Source organism: Ixodes scapularis, unplaced genomic scaffold (assembly GCF_016920785.2).
Source record: "Ixodes scapularis isolate PalLabHiFi unplaced genomic scaffold, ASM1692078v2 PGA_scaffold5__190_contigs__length_132052651, whole genome shotgun sequence".
Classification (NCBI taxonomy): Eukaryota; Metazoa; Arthropoda; class Arachnida; order Ixodida; family Ixodidae; genus Ixodes; species Ixodes scapularis.
The window spans coordinates 20413399-20435050 of NW_024609880.1; the positions used below are offsets into that span (position 1 = coordinate 20413399).

General features: G+C 44.3%; 1 pseudogene; it reads right to left on the reverse strand.

Moving 5' to 3' along the window:
• Window positions 1-11239: 11239 nt before the first annotated feature.
• LOC120838177 lies at window positions 11240-15366 on the reverse strand (annotated as a pseudogene).
• Window positions 15367-21652: the final 6286 nt, after the last annotated feature.

Sequence of the window (21652 nt, forward strand, 5' to 3'; positions counted from 1 at the left end):
GAGAGGAATGTGATTGACTTGTTGTCGTAAAAGCGAACTACTATTTCTTGGCTATCATTCCTCACTTTCATCTCGGACGTTCCTTGCTCTTTGGACTGAAGCTCTTTTTCAGTGAACAGTTTTGCACCCTTCGGGATGCGGCTACTCATTATCGTACCTGTGCAGGAAATGCCCATCACCGCAAGGTTATCGAGCAGTGCCCCAGATGTGAAATACCTGTCAAAGAACAGCTTAGTTTCTGGAGTGAGTGTGTCTTTAAGCCTGAGCACAGCTGACTCGCCAACGTCCATTGCTGACTCGCCAACGTCCATAGGCCCAACGTCCATTGTATTGGACATGACAAAGTTCGTGAGGTGTACATAAAAGCAGACGTGCTTGAAGCTAAAATCTGCAGTCCTATGCATTTTCTGTACCATTGCGTTTAATACTCAAGCAATAAAAAGTCGAAAAACAGGTCTGATATCTCGAAAAACTACTTAATTTTTCGGCCGTCGCCGTAAATTGTGGAGCCGCTGAGCGCTGCCATTTTGAATGAGCTTAGTGGCGCTGCAACATCAACAACTTCGACACTACTCACCAGATTGCGGCAGTAGGTGTCCAAAATATGGGACAACGGGTTCCTACGCTCTAAAAAGCAATACTATCGACGTTGTAGCTAAGTCTTTGTTGTCCAATATATTGGCCAGAGTCTCCTTTGCTGGGCCTCAGGAGGATCTGTGCTCTATCGACCCCCCGATGGAATATCTCGAAATTTTGTGAGTTTTTAGATGGCTTCTTTGCATTTATTGAAAAAAGAGGAAATATAATGTGATTTGGGGAGGAGATTTTAACATTCACATGCTAAGTGATGCCAATTCAAGAAAGCAGATTGCCACACTCTTTCAAGGTAATGAATGAACGATTATCATCAATCACCCTACACGAGCAACCACTGCGTCCGAAACACAAATCGACTTGTTTGTAACCAACTTTGAGCTACAAATGGTAATATCAGGGGTGTTGGCCTGCGAAATTGTTTACCATCTTGCGACAGTTATTTGTATAGACAAAAACTCCTGCACATACAAAGATACTAAAAAACGTTCTCTGATTCAGTGCACCACTCTTGACCGCCTAGATAGCTTCAAAGATAGCTTGTACAATGAAAGCTGGGCTGATGTACTCAATAAAACGGACGCGAAAGAGGAGTACGAGACATTCCTAGACATTTTTAGGATAATAATAATAATAAATAATAAATGTCTTCATTTTGCCAGCAGTTTACCGTTGGAAGATGAAAAGGGGAAGAAAGCTGTAACACAACTTGATTAGTCCCGAGTCACCTAATTAGAGGTGGAGATGCGGGCACCAAATTATTTACATATCATTAGGACGTCAATGAAAACATGAAGACATCCTTTACACGAAAGAAAAATTTATTAGTGTCATTATATAATGCAAATTCAATTTGGACAAACTAGCAATAGTAGACGAAACGCGACAAAAAACCAACTTCAACCACCTAGAATTACCACTTTTCTTCTATTCTTTCTGGTTTGAGATGTGTATATCAACACTTAGCTTCTGTTAGGTTTGGTTTGAGATGAGTATGATTAATTCCCGTAAGCGGCTCACTGACAAATTGTTAAGTTGTATATTTGCCCTCCTGAACTGATTCATTGTCGTCGGAAGGGTGTATGATATGGTGCATTGTCCGTAATTAGTTCTAAAGGATGGTACTTCCCATGGTTGTACAGTTCGCGTTGGATATGCATATGCCGTTTTGTGTTAGATTTGCTAAGTCTTCGAGATAATGTTGAGATTGAGTTTTTTCTACCATATATTTCGAACATAAAAAATATTTGTATAAGATTGAAAACAATGTTCATGCGATAATCCAGCGTAACATGAGAAATGCTTCTTAATACCTTTTTTGAAATATAAATGTCTTGTGAAGATTTGTATATGTAGTGGTTCACCATATAAGATGGCCATAATTTATATGCGAGTAAAATAATGAATTATATAATAATAACTTTGTTTTAAGAGGCATGATGTGTTTATGATGATATAAAATATTAACGACGCTCGATAATTTAGATACTTTTCATTTCATTTTATTATCTCAAAGGCACTCCACTTGCGAGCGCATTCATAATCTACAATTACAATTTCAGAACAGTATTTTCGCGTATATACTATTTACATCTTAGAATAACACGCACAAAAATGCACTGGGGAAAGCGTGCACACAAAAGAGTAGGAAAAATAACACACACATGATATAACATTGCAATTTCATATATTGCGACATAATGGAATGGGTGTAAAAAAATTTCACACAAAAAGGATCGAGATGAAAATGCACAAATATACAACAGCGTGCAAGGCAAAAAATATCAAGGGAGAGATCGCTTACTAACTGCTTATTCCAAGGTACTGTCCACATGTTAATTTATATGCTGCTAGGTTAGTCTCCAACACTACTTCGTATGGCATATCGTTCTAATCTCTAATGCACATGACAACAGGCGACGAGGAAAATAATAGTGTGCGTGACCTGGGCTGCTGAATCTTGAGTTTGTAATCCGTTCTGGGTGATATATAGGAGGTGATATCAGAGGTAATAGATCGGGCTGTTTTATTCTGGACGGACTCCAGTCTATCAACAAGGTATGTCTAATGAGGACTCCAGACAGCGCTAGCGTATTCTAGTTCTGGAAGTAGCAGCGAATTGTAAGCAAGCAATTTAGTGGACGGAGGTGCGAGAGATATATTTCTTTTCAAGAAGCCGAGGGTTTTATGAACACTTGCTACTATGCAATCTACCTGATGAGACCAGTTTAAAGTTTCTGAAAAGTGGACACCAAGGTACTTGTAAACGGACACCCTGTCAATGTCGCGTCCTTGAAGGGAATACTGGCGATGTGGAAATGTTCATGTGTTTACTTTTTGAGACATTAATATTCATGAGCCAGTCGGTGCACCAAGTTCCAATCCTGTCAAGGTCATTTTGCAATATTAAATGATCGGATACCGGATATCTTTCTGTATATCACAAAATCATCAGCGAAAAGCCTAATGGTGGACGTTAATGATGAGGGAAGTTCATTTACATATATTAAAAGCAAAAAGTGGCCCGAGAACGCTCCCCTGCGGTACACCAGACGATAATGAACATTGAAAAGAAAGAGAAGCGTTGATTTTTACGGACCGCGTTCTATTAGAAAAAAAGGAAGCGATCCAGTTAAGAATGCACGGTTCGATGCGGGGTCGGATAGCTTTAGCAGGAGGCGACTATGTGGGACAGTATCAAAAACTTTGGCAAAGTCGATGAAGATGATATCGTTCTGGTGATTGTCATGAGCGCTGACATGAAGGTCAGTAATGAAATCGAATAGCTGGGTGATACATGAGTGATCCTTCCCAAAGCCAAGTTGGTTTGGAAACGAAAAGTTGAATCGATCGAGGTGAGCGAGAAGGTACGTGTATATGACGTGTTCCATGAGCTAACAAGGCACACTAGTGAGGGATATTGGTCTATAGTTGGTAGGATTTGATGATGGACCAGCTTTAAGGATAAGTGTAATTTGAGCATGACTCCAATCGGCAGGAACAATGATAGAGTCAAGGCTTTGCTGAAAAAATAGTGAAAGAACTGGAGATATCAAGTCCCTTGTTACTTTTAAGAGTTTTGAAGAAATTTGATATTCCCCGGGACAGATACCGACTCGAAGGTCTTCAATGAGTTGGGAAATACCTTGAGGTGTAAAAATTAAAGGGGGCATAGGCTCAATGCTGTCTGAAAGCAGAAAGGAAGAAGGCAACAGAAAGCGTTCATCTCTAAAAACGCTGAAAAACGTTATTGAACGCGTTGGCTGCGTCACCGTCCGATAGTAGCACACCATGCTCATCAGTTAGATCTGGGTGGGCGTCCCTTTCCTTCGGATTAACGACACGCCAAAACTTTTTGGGGTCACATCGCAAAGTATTTGGTAGTGTCTGGCCATAAAATTTCCTCTCGACGTTTTTTACTTCATGCTTGTACGTATTTAAAACAGTGTGGTAATTTGTCCAATGTTGGGATGTATTAAACCTCGCAGCATTCTGAAAAAGCCGTTTCTTTTTATTTAGGAGTGTCTTTATAGATCGGGTGGACCATGGAGACGCCTATTCAATGCTATTGAAAAAGTAGGAATGTGACATGACAACACTTCTTGAAGTTTACTTCTGATCAAATTCCAGTTTTCATCGACAGAGCATGGCGCGTGGTTGCGCGTGTAGCCTATAACGAATTGAGCCCTAGTTGTATTTATGTCTACAGTGTTTTCACGTGAATAGTCATGACTTTTTTTTCCGAGACTTGGTGGAGCGTTGGACAGGGAAGGCTGTAGTGACAAAAATAATCTTGTGGTCACTAATCTGGTCAATATTATTGACGCCCAGCAAGCACTGAGGATGTGTAGTTAGAAATATGGCTAAGATGGCGTTATTTCTTGTTGGTTAGAAACCATTTGGTGCAGACTGTTGGTACGTAGAGCTTGAATAAAAGCACTGGACTGAAGCAGGTAAGGCAGTTGTCATGGAGTTGAAGACTCGACCAATTGATACCGGAAAAAATTAAAATCCCCAGCGACAAGTGGGTGATTAGGAAATGATTTAGTTATGGTGCCTACGGAATTGTAGAAACATTCATTGAATTCATCATTCTGGGGATTCGGAGGACGATAACAAACACCAAGGAGCAGATTTCGGAAGTCCGGTTGCAAGCGTACCCACAACATTTCTAGAGGCGAAATGTTTTCAATGACCGAGCAAGTAATATTCTTTCTAACAGCGATAAGAACGCCGCCTCCTCTTTGTGTCGTTCGGTTTTTTCTATAAATGTTATAAGTATTATATAAGATAAGTTCGGCACTGTTGATATCGGGGCATAACCAAGTCTCCGTTCCAAATATGATATCTGGTTGACAGCTTACGGTGATGTTTTCAAATTCTACTTGTTTTGAAATGATGCTTCGAAAGTTGGCTACTAAAAAGGGTAATCGGGGTAAGTTTGAAATGTCGTTACTAGAACTTTGGGCAAGTCATTCGTTGGAAGCGCTAACTGGGGAACGCCCTCCGAGCTGAAAGACGGTTTGGCTGGAATGGGAGTACCCATAGAGCTGGTTGTTTATGTATAGCTTATGAAACTTAATTTTGTACCTTGTTCCTTCGTCTCTGTACACAGAAGCGTACTCCCACAGTTTTCGTCGCGCCAGCTTGGATTTATCGGAATAATCTTCCGAGATCGACACTTTTGGTGGTTACTTTTTTTTGTTTGGAAGCGTTATGAAGTATCTCCTCTTTACTTTTGAGGTTTAAAAGTTTCACAGTAATCGGCCTATGAAAACCGTTTCTCTTGCGACCGATGCGATGCGCTCTTTCTTGCTCGCCCAAGTTCGCGACACGATGAAATTAATATGATCGTCCCCTGACATGTTTTTCTGAAAAAAAAAACCCTAAAGTTTGAAAGGTGGGTACAATGTCAATTTCCGAAGAACTGAAAAATATCTTCAGTAATGTAGAAGTGAGTATTTATTGGTCAAAATAACACTGCTTTTGTCTTATTGGCATTTATTTTTAGAGCACTACATTTACTCCAACTATGAAGTTTTTGTAATATTTTGTTGGCGTCACGTATGAGCTCTGTGGCGTTTTCTCCAGTAAAAAATAAACTAGCATCATCAGCGTAGATAACAAAATTCGTTGTTGAACTTACGTTTGCTGTGTGATTTATATAGATATTGAATAATGAAGGCCCAAAAATACTCCCTTGGGAAACGCCGGACTTAGTCGGTTTTGTTTCAGATGAATGATCATTTATATCTACATATTGTCTGCGGAAAGACAAATATGAATTTAAAAGAAGTTACACTTGGCCACGAAATCCATAGTCATTTAATTTCCTAATTAGCAAATGAGCAAATACAGGTAGTCAAAATCTTTCGTGAAGTAGACGTATATACCGGGAGTAAGTTTTTATATTCTCCAAATTGTTAAGTATATGTTCTTTTTTTGGGATAAAGGAGCGAGTTCGGTAGAGCGATGTTTACGGAAACCAAATTCACATGAACTTACTATGTTGTGTTCATCTGCAATTTTTGTCATTCTGAGGTGTATAATTTTTAATAGACCCTTAGAAAATACCGAGAGGATTGAAACGGAAAAAATAGTCAGAGTGCAGGCGAGCTGGTTTAAGTTGAACATGATTGTAAACCTGAGACTGGGGAAGAAAAGAGAACACAAGAGAAGGTAGTAAAAGAGGGGACAATGTCTCAAACTCATCTGCAAAGTTTATTTCGAACACGCTTTATATACACTATCTCCAACGCCGTCACTACAAAAAAAAGATACACACATGACAAGAGGACAATGACACTTGAGTAAACCTCCTCTTATCTCCCTTGACCTCGGCTGTGGGACACTCACACAAAGGCTCACATTCTAGCATAACCACCGCCACCCGGCGAACGTAGGTGAAATCACTACTGAACACAAAGAAAGGGTTTGACCTTCAAAGGTGCGTTTCCTCAACCAAATCACTCAGTCCAAAGATACAATACTATACACTGCTAACAGCCGGAACTGGGGCCATCTCCAAAAATGAGAACGACATTGCCCTCATACCACAAACCACAAATGGATAACACAGCGACTTTCTCGAACAAGTCCAAGAATGCACATGTAGAGGTGCGTGCCTCTACATCACGTATTTTATTTACAATATCTACAGTTTGGCTTACGTCGTTCTGAATGTCGTCTCGCTGCTCGGGATCTCCGTTTTCGAGTCCCGTGACCGCTCCTCTTTCTTCTCTTCGTAAGCGGTCACTACAAGTACTCCCCCCCTAGTGAGGAGGCGGAGGTGACGAGCGTTTACGTCCCTGCGGAAGCCACTGTCGTGAAGTGTCCCAGGTTGTGTCCCGACTCAAGTTACATGCATTGCCTGGCTGGAACTGAGCTTGTCGAGGTCTTCGGAACGGTGTTGCATCTTGTACACAACAATCGAAGTCAAGGTGGGCAGCCTTAACTCTGTCTAGCGAGACGACTTTCTCGTTGCCTTTTACCAGAAGTGTCATCGTTTTGTCGCTGCGTGTCAGAACCTGAAACGGTCCATCGTATGTGAGCTGTAGGGGTTTCTTGACTCCGTCGTTTCTGAGAAAAACGTGTGTACAGAGCAGAACATCAGCCGGAATGGACGTGTAACGTGTCGACGGTACCCTTGTCTAGGTAGGTCGGAGGTCCTGCATGAGAATACGGAGTCGTTTCACATAGTTTTCGGCACCCTCGATTTCGGTGTCGCTTGATTGGCTGAAGAATTATCCTGGCAGACGGAGTGACGTACCATATACCAACTCGGCCGTGCAACAGTTAATATCCGTTTTGAAAGCTGTTCGTATGCCGAGCATAACTAATGGTAGGGCTTCCGTCCACGCAATGCTGTTTGGCTGAGCCTTGATTGCTGCCTTGAGCTGACGATGGAATCGTTCTACCAAGCCATTAGATAACGGATGATAAGCTGTGTTGTGGATATGCTTGATTCCGAGAAAATGGGAAAGGCTTCGAAACAGTGATGATTCGAACTGTCGTCCTTGGTCGGTGATGATGGTCAGGGGAACGCCAAATCGACTTACCCACATTTCAGTTAGCGTTTGTGCCACTGTTTGTGTTGTAATGTCTCTCATCGGAGCGACCTCGGGCCACCGCGTAAAACGATCTATGGCGGTCAAGATGTAGCGGTATTCATGCGATGGAGGAAGCGGTCCTACAATGTCAACATGAATTTGGGCGAAGCGGGCATCTGGTGGGTTGAACGCGCCTAATGGTGTGATGGTATGCCGACGAATCTGTGCACGCTGGCACTGTACACATGTCTTGGTCCATGCTCCCCCATCAGCGTTAATGCGCGGCCAGATGAATCTTGGCACAATGAGACGTTGCGTGGCTCTTATTCCTGGGTGGGATAGGCCATGAAGGGAATCAAAGATTATCCGGCGTAAATGGGCGGGTATAAATGGTCGAGGTTGGCCTGTCGACATGTCGCATGCTACCGTGTCGTCAGAGCCATGCATCCGCACATCCTCGAAGACAAGTGTTGCTGAAGTTGTTCGGAGTTTTTGGAGTTCGGCATCAGCGCGTTGCGCTGCTGCAAGCTCCCCATAGGGGACCAGATGAGGTTCGAAGGAGCATCGATTCACACCGATCCTGGAGAGCGCATCAGCCGCAGCATTTTCAGTGCCCTTGACGAAGCGGATGTCGATTGTGAATTCTGAGATGAAAGCCATCTGCCGCACCTCTCGCGGAGTGTGTGCTGTGCTGTTGGATGTTAGTGCAAATGTCAGTGGTTTATGGTCGGTGAGGACAAAAAAATTTTGGCCTTCAACAAAATGCCGGAAGTGCTTGATTACGAGGAATATAGCCAGCAGCTCCCTCCCAAAGGTGCTGTAGCGAACTTCTGTTGGTGAAAGGTTTCTGGAGAAGAATGCCAGGGGATGCCAGTTATCGTCCACCTGCTGTTGTAGAACCGCTCCCACAGCACCATTAGAGGCGTCAACCATAATGGAGATGGGTGCGTATCGCTTGGGGTGTATTAGGAGCGTGGCGTTGGCAATGGCATTTTTAACTACCTCGAAGGCATGATGGGCAGCCTCATTCCACTGCAGTAGCGACGTTTTCGTCTTGTTTCCTTGCAGCATTGCGAAAAGTGGTTGACTTATATGAGCGCAATGTGGAATGAATCGACGATAAAAATTAGAAAGCCCCAAGAACTCATGGAGCTTCGTTGTCGTCGTCGGTGTTGGAAAGTTTGTGATGATGTCGACCGTTTCAGGCAGTGTCCGGATCCCGCGGCTATCTACGTGGTGTCCAAGAAAACGTATTTCCTCGACACCAAACTCACATTTTGTCGCATTGACGACGAGTCCGTATTCTTGCAACTGAGAAAAGAGCTGTCGAAGATGGTTGGCGTGTTCTTCCTGTGTGCGACTGAACACCAAGATGTCATCGATGTGAGCGAATGTGTATGTCAAGCCGCGAAGAACCTGATCAACAAAACGTTGGAAGGTTTGCGCGGCGTTTCGAAGTCCAAACGGCATTCTCAAGAACTCGAACAAACCAAACGGTGTCACGATCGCAGTCTTGGCAATGTCTGTAGGTTCGATGACATCTTGTACCATGCCGCCGAGGTCTTGAATATGTGGGATCGGATAGCGATCTGGCACTGTAGCCTTATTTAGGGCTCGATAGTACCCACAGGGTCGCCAGCCTCTGTCTTTTTTTGGTACCATGAGGAGTGGGGAAGACCACGGACTCGAAGAAGCCCGTATATACCCAAGTTCGAGCATGTGGTCAAACTCATCCTTGGCAATCCGAAAACGGTCGGTTGTTTAACGTCGTGGTCTTGCGGAAATCGGGGGGCCCTTGGTCTCAGTGTGATGGGTGAATTTGTGCTTCACGTTTTCATCAGGGACCGGTGGGCGGAAGACTTGAGGAAACTCGTTGACAACGTTCTTCCATGGAGTGTCTACTTTCGCTCGTGGGAGAGACGGACTGAGAGGCGTCACCTTTGATAAGAGAACTTGGACGCTAAGCTGCGTGTCGGTGTCGAAGAGCATGTTCCTTCTCATGTCAACTGTGAGGGCGAACCTTCGCAAGAAGTCTGCTCCAATTATGGCTTGTTGGACGTCGGCGATGGTGAAAAGCCAGCGGAACGTACTGCGGAGCCCAATGTCCAGTGTCAGCGACTTTTCTCCGTACGCCTTGATTGAAGACCCGTTTACTGCTTGGAGCGGCGGAGATTCTTGGCGTTTCCGACGTTCCTCCATCGTAGGGGGCACAACGCTTACCTCTGCACCAGTGTGTATCAGGAAACGACCCTTCGTTCGGCGTTTGGTGACGTAGAATAGTCGACCTGAGGTGGGGCTCTCGACGCTGGCGGCCTTCAGCGCGTGCCCATGCCGTTTCCCGAGTAAGTACATGGCGGGCGACATGTCTTGCGTGTTGTCCATAGCGTCGGTGGTACCAGCATACCTCTGATTCGGAGTCGGTGGACTCGTGGCGTGCGTAGTTCTGGTGGCCTCGGACATTCACTTTCGCGGTCGGAGAAGGCGACGGTCGTACGCGTAGCCTGCGGAGCTCTTGACTCAGTTGGTCCACCCTGACCTCCATGCGCTTGTTGAAGTCCATGATTTGAGTGAGTTGAGCTCCAACCTCAGATGGCGTAGGTGACGGTGCTGATGCGCTTTGTTCCAGTGCAGAAATGCTAGACCCACCTACATCTATAATCTGGTCCGCCATACGAGCCAGAGCGGCGACCGAGTCTGTCGTCGTTGCGCTCAAGATCATGCGCACTTGGGCTGGAAGGCGTTGAAGGAACAGCTCCCTCAAAATTGCTGTCTCAATTGTTGTTGCCTTGTCTCCGAGCAGCTGTTCTATTCGTCGAAGAAATTCGGTAGGTTTTCGATCGCCCAACTCCTCGGTAGTCAAAAGCTGTTGCAGTCGGCGCGGTTCGGATTCCGTTGTGCGTCGTATCAGCTCCTCTCGTAGTTTCTCGCAAGGTTGATCGTCTGGAGGTGAGCGCAGTATATCCCGTACCATGGCCGCTGTTGCTTGCGAAAGAGCCGAAACCACGTAATCGAACTTTGTTGAGGACGACGTAATTCTATGCTTTCGGAAAATGGATTCTGTCGTCAGAAACCATAGTTCGGAGTCGGCCGACCAGAACTCGGGAAACTTAATGCTCGTTGTCGTCGTCCCCAAGATTGACGGGGTCTGAGCAGAGCCGGTGTCATCGCCTTGACTCATGATGCAAGTAGAAAGCTGAGCTCACCGAAAACCAAGGTTCTGAAACTGTGTGGTTGGCTCAGGGCAGTTGTTTCTTGTTACCGGGTCACCAATTTGTAGAGGTGCGTGCCTCTACATCACGTATTTTATTTACAATATCTACAGTTTGGCTTACGTCGTTCTGAATGTCGTCTCGCTGCTCGCGATCTCCGTTTTCGAGTCCCGTGACCGCTCCTCTTACTTCTCTTCGTAAGCGGTCACTACACACGTATAAACAACACTAGTACTAAAAAAAAAAAACACTTTACAAGCGTGGAAATTATTTACATTCGTTCCCAAACTGCAATGACGCCTGACTTATTCAGTTGCCAGACGTTTTTATACGAATCGTTTCTTGGACTACACGTTTCATATCATTGCGTTCTTTGTGAATTACTTCCGTTTCAGATCAGTTGGCTTTACAATTATTACACTCTAGAAGGTGCCTGGCTAACTCGGAACTGGACGCGTTGTTTTTCACATTCCGTTTGTGTTCCGTCAGTCTATCATTTACACATCTCGACGTCTGACCTACGTATTTCAATCCACACTCCAATAGAATCTCATAAACCACAGAATTCTCACACGATACCGACTCCTCGCGATGTGCCTTCTGGCAAACTTCCTGTTTCGATTCAAAAGGTGTAAGCTTGCATAACTTAAAATCGGATGTGAACACTGTTTCTACGCCAAACCTTTTCGCCGACGCTTTTATGTTATGGGAACCCTACTGAAAAAAACCATTAGGCGCCTATATGAAAATAAACGGGTTCATACCGGTAACAGTTTAATCATACCGGTCACCAGTTTGTCAAAGGGGTCGCCCGTATGGCTCAAAGGGGTCACCCGTATGAGCCATAACGGTCACCTATTTGGACAAACAGGTCACTCCTTTGGCAAACGGGTCGCTCGTCTGGGCAAATGGGTCGCTCATTTGGGCAAATGGGTGACTCGTTTGGGCAAAGTTGTCGCACGTTTGCTCAAACCGGTGACCATGTTGCAAACTGCACCGGTTTAATCAAACGGCTCTCCGGAGCCCGTTTGATACTGAACGTACAGATCGGCGTCGTGGGCACGCCTAGCCAATGTTTCCGGAAGGCTGGGAGCAGCGGTTCATCGATTTCAGATCGTCCGCATAATGCAAGTAATTATATTTATATTTCGATTGCGCTGATGTTCGCTTATACTGCAACTAAAACTAACATTTTTTTTTTGTTGTTTTCCGTAAACGCGCGACGTTGGTAAGCCAATATTTTTGACAGAACTTAAAAACTTTGTCCATCTTTGTTGCCTCAATTTACCTATTCAGCTCGAATCTCTCTCGCAGACGACGCGACCGCGTGACAGAATGTACGTCTAGACTCCGTTTCACTTTAATTCAAGACGCAGCGAAGGTAGCACGCGTACACGCGGCTGCAAGAACATCGAGCATTGCGAGAGCACGCCCGCCGTTGCAGCAGTCGAACTACGAGCTCGCGCTGGGTAGGGAGGGGGCGCTGTGGTCCTCGCCCCCTCCCTCCTCTCTTGTCACCCGTCACGTGACCCGCACCCGCGCGCGAGCTACACGCTGATAAGCATCGAGATCCGGAAGGGTCCGCCTAGCAGCCGCTTTTTTCTTTGTCTGCTTGTTGTCAGTTCCAGCTCAAACTTAGCGCGTCCACCTGCCTCGTTCTGTCGCCTAACCCTGCGGACCTGCGGTCTTATTAGGATGTCTCTCGACAACGTATTGGATGTGCACCAAAGCTATCAGTGTTCGAAAAGTCCTACGTCTATATCGGCAACAAGCGATTCTTCGAAGAAGTTAGGAATTCTTGCGGTTTGGTTGGGTTCGGCAACTGACACTTTTTCGCCACATCGTGTTGAAACTTCCAAGAAGCCATTCCCTCTCCTTTGTGTTTGTGTGGTTGTCCTGCTTTGACCGTGTCGACAACTATCACGGATTACATCTTTCAAGTCCGCTATTTTTATGGTAAGTGCACTGCAACCTACTTCTTGGCAACGATTGACCGTTCTTCTACTCGTACTCTTCCAGATTATTTATATAATTATGCAGCCACTATTCTCGCGGCAGCCGGGCGAATAATTTCCCGAAAGTCTACCTTCATAGTCTAGAATTACCTCGGTTCTTGCTTGGTTTGCTATCTTCTCAGTTGTATAAAAGCTTAGAGTGTCTCTCACATTTCACAGATCGCTTGCACGTTTGTACTTGTCTACAGAAGACGTAATAAACTTTGAGGAGAATTGAAAACAATCTTTTGTGTCTGTTTTCCTGTCCATTTGCAAGCACCTACGTGAGCACATTTGTTCTACGTGTTTCCTCCATGTTATAAATAGGTTGATGAGTTTCGGAACGTCTTAAATAAGTTTAAGATAACCAACCTACCAGACGATCCCTGTTTAGGGCTAGCGCATAATTTCCCGATTCGAATGGCACGTTCAAACGTGTGGTCACGTGCAAGGTCGAACGGGCACCTGTATCAAACGGGCACCCCTATCAAACGGGCACCTGTATCAAATGGGTACCGTTTCGAGCGGGTACCGTTTCAAACGGCTACCCGTATCCCATAATCACGTTTGATCCAAACGGGTCGACAAGTTTGCACCCATTTGATTTACCAGTTTGCCACCCGTTTGAATTTCAAATGGTTTTTTTCAGTAGGGAAATATCGTGAAAATACGGTATAGCAACTCGTCGGTTCCTCACATTTGGTTCATTCCGCTTGTCTCTGATTTGAATAGAAAGTTGCCGTTTTAGAAAAGTTTCCTCATACCCCGCGTCCTCCAGTCTACCCCATTGTCTTTTTAAAGCTTGACTCATGAAATGGTTACATGACCTTTTTAGCGCATTACCAATTAATGATTTTGCAACTTCCGCCTTAATAATTTTAGAGTGACAACTTTGTCTCGGGAGCACCGGTTTAGCCATCTTCTTACCATATTCCCAGCATAAGCCATTTTTTACCTGAATGCGCCGGTCCAAAAACTGCAACATGTTCTCCTCTGGTTTTTCTACTGTGAAATGCAACTCCGGGGCCGTTGACCTAATAAGCTTTTCAGGATACTCAGATTTTCCTTCCACAAACGTGCAGACATAAATATCATCTACATATCTTCTGATGAAGCCCACGTTAGGTGACAACTCATTCATCCTGTCAAACAATGCTCTATCCAAACTGTTGAGGTATATCTCAGCTAACTACGGAGCGACCGACGAGCCTATGCATACACCTTCTTTCTGGGTGTACTTTCGATTATTATATTCGAGGACTGTTGACTTTAAGTAGAGATCTAACACGGTAAGGAAGCTTTCCACTGTTACGCCCGATCCTGATTGAAACTTTACAAGATTCAACTCTAGCACCTCCTTCACGGCATTCATCAGCCTCTTCTTTTCCAGAGAATAATACAAATCTTTTATATCCATGGAGAATACCGAACTCTTCCTCCCATGGTTGTGTTCTAAGATCTGAATAAGTTCTTCTGTGTTTCTCAGCAATAAGGATTTGTCTAAACTGACCTGACCTAACCCATGCTGCAGAAACTTAGACACAACTTTTTGCCACGTTCCGTTTTCGTTTACAGCCACTCTGAGAGGCATCTCCACTTTATGGTCCTTTAGGAAAAATTTTCAACATAGGCACATTTTGGATTGACTCATTATGCTTTTGACAACTTGCTCTTTATCTTCTTCCTTTAACACTGTGCATATGTCCCTTCTCATCTTTGCCAACTTTCCGTTCCAGTCCTTGAACAATACACTCATGGCATTTTCAGCTTTTTTTTAAAATTCTTTCAGCGGGAGGATACCAAACCTCCCCGATTTATCTGTTTGGAGTAATTTTAACGACCGTGAATCTATCTCATTCTTGACCATGTTTACATCCTTAAAATTCCTTTTTTCTTTCGGATACATTTCTCCCATGATTTTATCTAATCTCCCCACCGTCTGATCCACAAAATACGTCTTTGCATCATGACCTACTACGCGCGTAGCGTTTTGAACAGCGGAAAATACATCGAGTCTGGAAGGCCTCACATTGAGACAAAATTTAGGTCCCTTGGATAAACTTTCCGTTCTTTCTGAAATCAAAATGTTACAAGGGTTGACTACATTTAAACGCGATCCCGACACACACTGAGCATTACGCCATGCCGATGGCAAACAATTCTCCCTCCTCTTCATTATCTTAACAGAGTTCAAGACTTGCGTTCGTTTGACATACCAGACCCTGTGGAACTCTGCCTTCTTGAGCTGTCCCAGTGCTGGAACTCCTTGCGACGCCTGTAGTCCACTCCCAAGAGGAGGCCCCAAAGTCTGTTGCACGCCGTGTAGAGTTCTTGTATTTTCCTGGTGGCTCCTTCCTTGTAGATCTTGATAACTTTCTTCTTTGATCTCCAAGATAAACCACTTGTTGATAGATGTCTGAACTGTGCTAGGTCGATGAAGTTTTTCCGGAACGAAAGCCCATATTACGCTACGTCTGCTTCCAGTTCCGCCAAACGAAGTGCCAACTTGTCCAGTACCATGTATGCTTGAAAAATTAGTATAGAAGACGACGAAGAAACAGTGGATTCATAGGAAAAAGGGATTAAGCCTGCTTCAGGTACGATTAACGAAAAAATAGTCAGAGTGCATGCGAGCTGGTGTAAGTTGAACATGATTGTAAACCTGAGACTGGGGCAGAAAAGCGAACACAACAGAAGGTAGTAAAACCAGAGGAGAACATATTGCAGTTTTTGGACTTGCGCATTCAGGTAAAAAATGGCTTATGTTTGGAATATGGTAAGAAGATGGCTAAACCGGTGCTCCCGAGACAAAGTTGTCACTCTAAAATTATTAAGGCGGGAGTTTCGAAATCATTAATTGGTTATGCGCTAAAAAGGTCATGTACCCATTTCATGAGTCAAGCTTTAAAAAGACAATGGGGTAGACTGGAGGACGCGGGGTATGAGGAAACTTTTTTAAAACCGCAACTTTCCATTCAAATCAGAGACAAGCGGAATGAACCAACTGTGAGGAACCGACGAGTTGATATACCGTATTTTCACGATATTTCCCATAACATAAAAGCGTCGGCGAAAAGGTTTGGCGTAGAAACAGTGTTCGCATCCGATTTTAAGTTATGCAAGCTTACACCTTTTGAATCGAAACCGGAAGTTTGCCAGAAGGCATATCGCGAGAAGTCGGTATCGTGTGAGAATTCTGTGGTTTATGAGATTCCTTCGGAATGTGGATTTAAATACGTAGGTCAGACGTCGAGATGTCTAAATCATAGACTGACGGAACACAAACGGAATGTGAAAAACAACGCGTCCCATTCTGAGTTAGCCAGGCAGCTTCTAGAGTGTAATAATTGTAAAGCCAACTGGTCTGAAACGGAAGTAATTCACAAAGAACGCAATGATATGAAACGTATAGTCCAAGAAACGATTCGTATAAAAACGTCTGGCAACTGTATAAGTCAGGCGTCATTGCAGTTTGGGAACGAATGTAAACAAATTCTACGCTTGTAACGTTTTTTTTTTAATTAGTATTAGTGTTGTTTATATGTGTATCCTTGGACGTGTTCGAGAAAGTCGCTGTGTTATCCATTTGTGGTTCGTGGTAGGAGGGCAATGTCGTTCTCATTTTTTGGAGATGGCCACAGTTCCGGCTGTTAGCAGTGTATAGTATTGTATCTTTGGACTGAGTGATTTGGTAGAGGAAACGCACCTTTGAAGGTACAACCCTTTCTTTGCGTTCAGTAGTGATTTCACCTACGTTCGCCGGGTGGCGGTGGTTATGCTGGAATGTGACCCTTTATGTGAGTGTCCCACAGCCGAGGTCAAGGGAGATAAGAAAAGGTTTACCCAAGTGTCATTGTCCTCTTGTCATGTGTGTAATTTTTTGTAGAGACGGCGTTGGAGATGGGGTATATAAAGCGTGTTCGAAATAAACTTTGCAGATGAGCTTGAGACATTGCCTCCTCTTTTACTACCTTCTGTTGTGTTCTCTGTTCTGCCCCAGTCTCAGGTTTACAATCAGATTGAAACGGGTCGGTAATTATCTAGGTCATTTTTATCACCCCTTTTATATATGACTGATACTTTAGCTAATTGCATTCGACTGGGAAATACTCCGGCAAGCAAGCATGGGTTCAATATGTGGGTTAAGCAAGGAGAAATGAGATCAATAACATGCCTAACCGGCGTGATCTGTAATTCATTGGAATTGCAACTTTTACTGTTTTTAAGGGCATTAAAACATATATAGCATCTGTATCAATGATAGGCGTAAGAAACATTGATTCATCGCTTTGAAAATTGATATACTTGAACGGATGTGACTCGGGACTTTCTTTAACGAGGTTAGCAAAATAATTATTAAATGCATTTGCCAATGCTCGACCTGATAATTCCTGGCCATTGTTGTTCATGTTTTCTATTTGTTTCGACGCACATGAGCGACCAAGGACATAATTTTTTTTTTTTACATACAATGTCGCCTTTCTTACTACTCCTTATAATGAACTCACAACTACTATTCGTAAACGTCATTTTCCTTGTAATTCTGTACGATGCTGTAGGCGAGCTCGTAATCCCTGGATAACAGCTGAGCTAATGCAAAAATACAAATAAAAATAAGCTATACGCAAATTTTATTAAACCTAAAGACCCACATAAACTTAACAATTTCAAGAAATAGAGCACTAGCTTGAACAAGGAATTGAAAAAAACGTAGATTTTTTTTTACTGACACAATTATTTTAGTGGGACATCAAATTGCACTGACCGGCTGTGGCGAAAACGTAATTCAGCGTTGCGCCGGGGTGAAACGCAAAAAAAAACATATTGAGAGTATAATTCATAACAACGTGACACTAAATGGTAGCTCTCTTGCAAACGCTTTTAATAACTCTTTTTGTAAATTAAGTGGGTACCTCAGATAAAACCGAAGCTTGTGGCTATATACAACGAACAATTGGGGAATCTGTCTATGGGAAAAAACCTGTCTGGAACATAGGAGAAAACCTGTCTGGAACAAGGGATCCTACCGACCTGAATGGCATCTCTCCTTTCATCAACGTTTCCTGTACCACAAACGAAGACAAGCGCCAGGCGACCGAGGCAATCAACTTTTCCGTCATCAACCATCTTCACCTCGGTCATTCCGGAAGAACCACATCGATACCAGCATCATCGTATTGGCCCAGGAGGCCGGTCTCGTCACCGTGGATCGTCAGAGGGCATGGAAGCACGCACACTATGCACATCGTCAACTTTTTTCTTCTAACCCTGCAGGTTAGTAGCCATGAGGGTTTCTATTGTTCTAAGTCTAATGACGTCTGTATAATAGTGCTTTCATGCCCAGAAGCTTTGGTGAATTCGTTCAGAAAGTTGTTGCTGCTGCTTGGAGGTGATGTCGAGACTAACCCCGGACCGACTAATATTGAACTATCTAAGCAGCTTGATCAAATGATGCGGGTGTTGCAGGATACAAATGCGCGAACTCAGAAAGTTGAGGAAGGGCAAAATAGTATACTGAGCTCGATTAACGAACTAAAAACAAACCAACAACAGCTACAAGTCACGGTAACAAATATCGGTCAAAGGGTTTCTGCGATTGAATTGAAGTCGTCCTCAATCGATGAATTACACCGCGAGTTGGCTGGTACCAGCCAGTCTGTTCAGCGCATTAAAAAAAAATCATGCTTTGCGCAGTAGATTAGATGAGATTGGAGACCAGTGGCGCCGGGACAATCTTGTATTTCATGGTGTGGACGATTGCCTTGGTGAAACGTGGGCCCAGGCGGATGAGAAGGTGGTTCGTTTACTTTCAGATTTAGCTTCTTGTATTATTTCGCTTGAACAAATCATGCGTGCTCATTGCTTGGGGCCTTTTGCAGCAGGAAAGCGCCGTCCTATTTTAGTGAAGGTTCAGTCTTTTAAAACTAGAGAAAGTGTCCTGCAGGCCAAGTCAAAATTAAAAACCAGCCCTATTTCGGTTTCAGAAAATTTTAGCTTTTCAACTCGCTTAGCTTGGCGCCAACTCCTGGAGTATGGAAAGAGCCAGGAAAACCAGTTTAAAGACCGACCAACGAAACCATTTTCCGCAAGGTAGGAAAATGCCCCTCGCGCCCTCCTCTTTTCACCCTCTCCCAAAAATCACGTGACGGCAGAGGCTTCTTTTGTGTCGGCTTTTTCTGTAGGGATAATCATCAAAAAGCGCGAAACGAGCGGCTAGCTGCGAGCGCCACAACGACCTTGAGACGTCCAGGTGTCTTCCCTCGTTGACGCGGGCACGCGCAATCCGCAGGATTGAGGAAGCCAGCGCGACCGAACTCTTTTCCCCATGAGCTGCAGGTCCGAGGCCGCTCGGTCGGTGGAGATCGAGGGGTCGTGGTATGCTGGGATCGTTCCAGCAGCCGCTTTCTGGCATCGCGCGGCTGCTGGAACCATTCCTGTGTCTGCACACGGATTGGCTTGCACAATAAAGGGTTCAGGTCGTCGATAATACATTTATTTCCGAAACCTATAAATCAAGTGGCTTTCCCTAATTTCTTCATTACTGTTTGAAACACATCTCCTCTCATAGGTTGTTCATCCTATTTTGGACTCTTTTGCGTATTTATTCCTCCTCACGTCTGCTTGATGACTGTTTTATAACTTGATAAAGACCTTTAAATATTGGCAAATGGGAAAGATTGGCGTCAGGAGGGGGTTGAAGAACCAAGCCGAAATTCTTGCTTCTAATGAGGACGGCACAATCGTAAGATAGGTCTTAGCTTCACCTGTATCCACAACGCCCCATCGTTTGCACTATCGCACCTTATCAGTAACATAGCTGTATACCACATTTTACTCATGGTTACTATAGATGGGGCCCCACAGGCTTTCCCGTTATCAGCGAGTCGACTTTTTAACGACCGGCGACTCTCCTGAGTGAGAATAAATATTATCACCTTCCCACAACATCCACCCCTTTCTCACCCCCTTTCCCGAGTTGGGGAAATATCAGGCCACTCCAGGAAGCAAACTGCAGACTGCGCTGTTCGGCTACTCATTCTCAACACATTCGAACGTGGAAGTAAACACATCAATCACATGAACGACGCCCTGTTTATTTGCAACCTAAATAATGTGGCTCTTCTGTTGGGACCCAATCAATTTAATCATCAATCATTATTTGTTACTTCATGGTGAATGTGTGTTCGTATTGATGCCACAAAGTGGTCGATTCAAAGCGAGAAATAGGTCCTCGTGTTTATTTTGCGGAAATACTCGCTCCTGTGACGCTCTAGTGCGTAAGGTCAAAGCACCCGAGACAGTGCGTAATACTTTAAAACTGTCGTTGACGATGAAACATTTGTGGGAAGCACGTAAAATTGTTTACACCACGAAAACATATATACCTAAACACACGAAAATGTCGCAATTGCAAAAAAAAAAAAAAAAAAAAAAAGATCAGTTTGCGAGAACCGTTGTTTTCTCCCTTCCCCCCCCTCTCTCTCTCTCTTCTTTTTTCGCGCCACTACGAAAAATAGCGGCCGAGCAACGAAATTCTATCAAAACCTCGCTTCTTGGAGAAAGGACACCATGATATATGGTTGTGAATCTGCCAGGGAGTATTTCCATTTTCCTTCCACGCGATTAGAAGGCAAGACGCTGGGGGAATTTATGTGCACTAACATGCTGCCTCTAAGAGAAAGTACCAGATTTCTAGTGCATGTCAATCTACATGTAAATTGTTTAATCAGTGTGCACAAACATTCGCGGCCTGGAGGATGACATGGAAGCATGGCGGAAAGCGGCTTGTTGGAAATAGAAGTATCTATTGCACTGCACTGGTGTGAAACATTATTACGTATTTTTGTTTTATTTCTGTGCGAAAATAAAAACAGCGTTTAGAAACCGAACACTGAGTTTTGAGGAGCGCCGAAAGGATAAAAAAAACCGGGACAACCTGAACAATACGAGTTGCCTTGCGTCACTCAGCTTTTCCTGGTTTCTTGTTTTTCCGGAGCCTATTAAAAGGGGATGAACAATTATAAACACATTGACCCGACTTGCCACATTAGAGCAGTTCCTTTTTCATTACGACAGGCTCTCTTCAAGCATCTTGCATAGTTCAGCTTGTACTGGTCCGTTTTTTTTATTTTCGGTTCCTTTCAAAAAGCGATCTCTAAGCCACTGGACCAACCTACAACATTCAAAATTTACGGAAGCGGAGAAGTGGTTGGGAGGGCTAAGCGGGCAAGGGTTGCACGCCTCTCGAACCACCGTCCGTTACATTTGCTTAGTGGCTGGGCTCTGCGAGCAGAATGCGAGCTTGCTCGAGTAACTTGGATCCGTTCAGAAGATAATCCCCTCTAAACGACAATCTCCGCCGCCTGGGAAGAACGTAGGTGGGCGAACGATACGCCTCTGGGTTTTGCGTCACGCCTGCATTTCAAGGGTCAGACTTACTGGTTCCCGACACCAGCACGACTGACGGCCCCGCCTGCGTCTTTGATTGTATATTGATACGGAGAAGAAGGAGAAGAGCGCGACGGCCCGCGGCCGTAGTGCGTTCTGGCTCGCGCTCTGGCGGGCAATCAGATTAAAAGCCTACCGCTGAAAACCACCCCGTGTACATAGTCGAGAACATGATAAGCATCGAATGGGAGTGAACGTAGACATCTAATGATCCGATACAAAGTTTCACTTGATTCCTAAACAAATAATGCCATAGCCAAATACACCTTCACATAAAATTGTTAGTCAGAATTGAAGAGAAGATTGTGGGTTTCTTGAAAGAAATTTCGGCCCCCTTTTATCCGGTCGTGGGCGAACC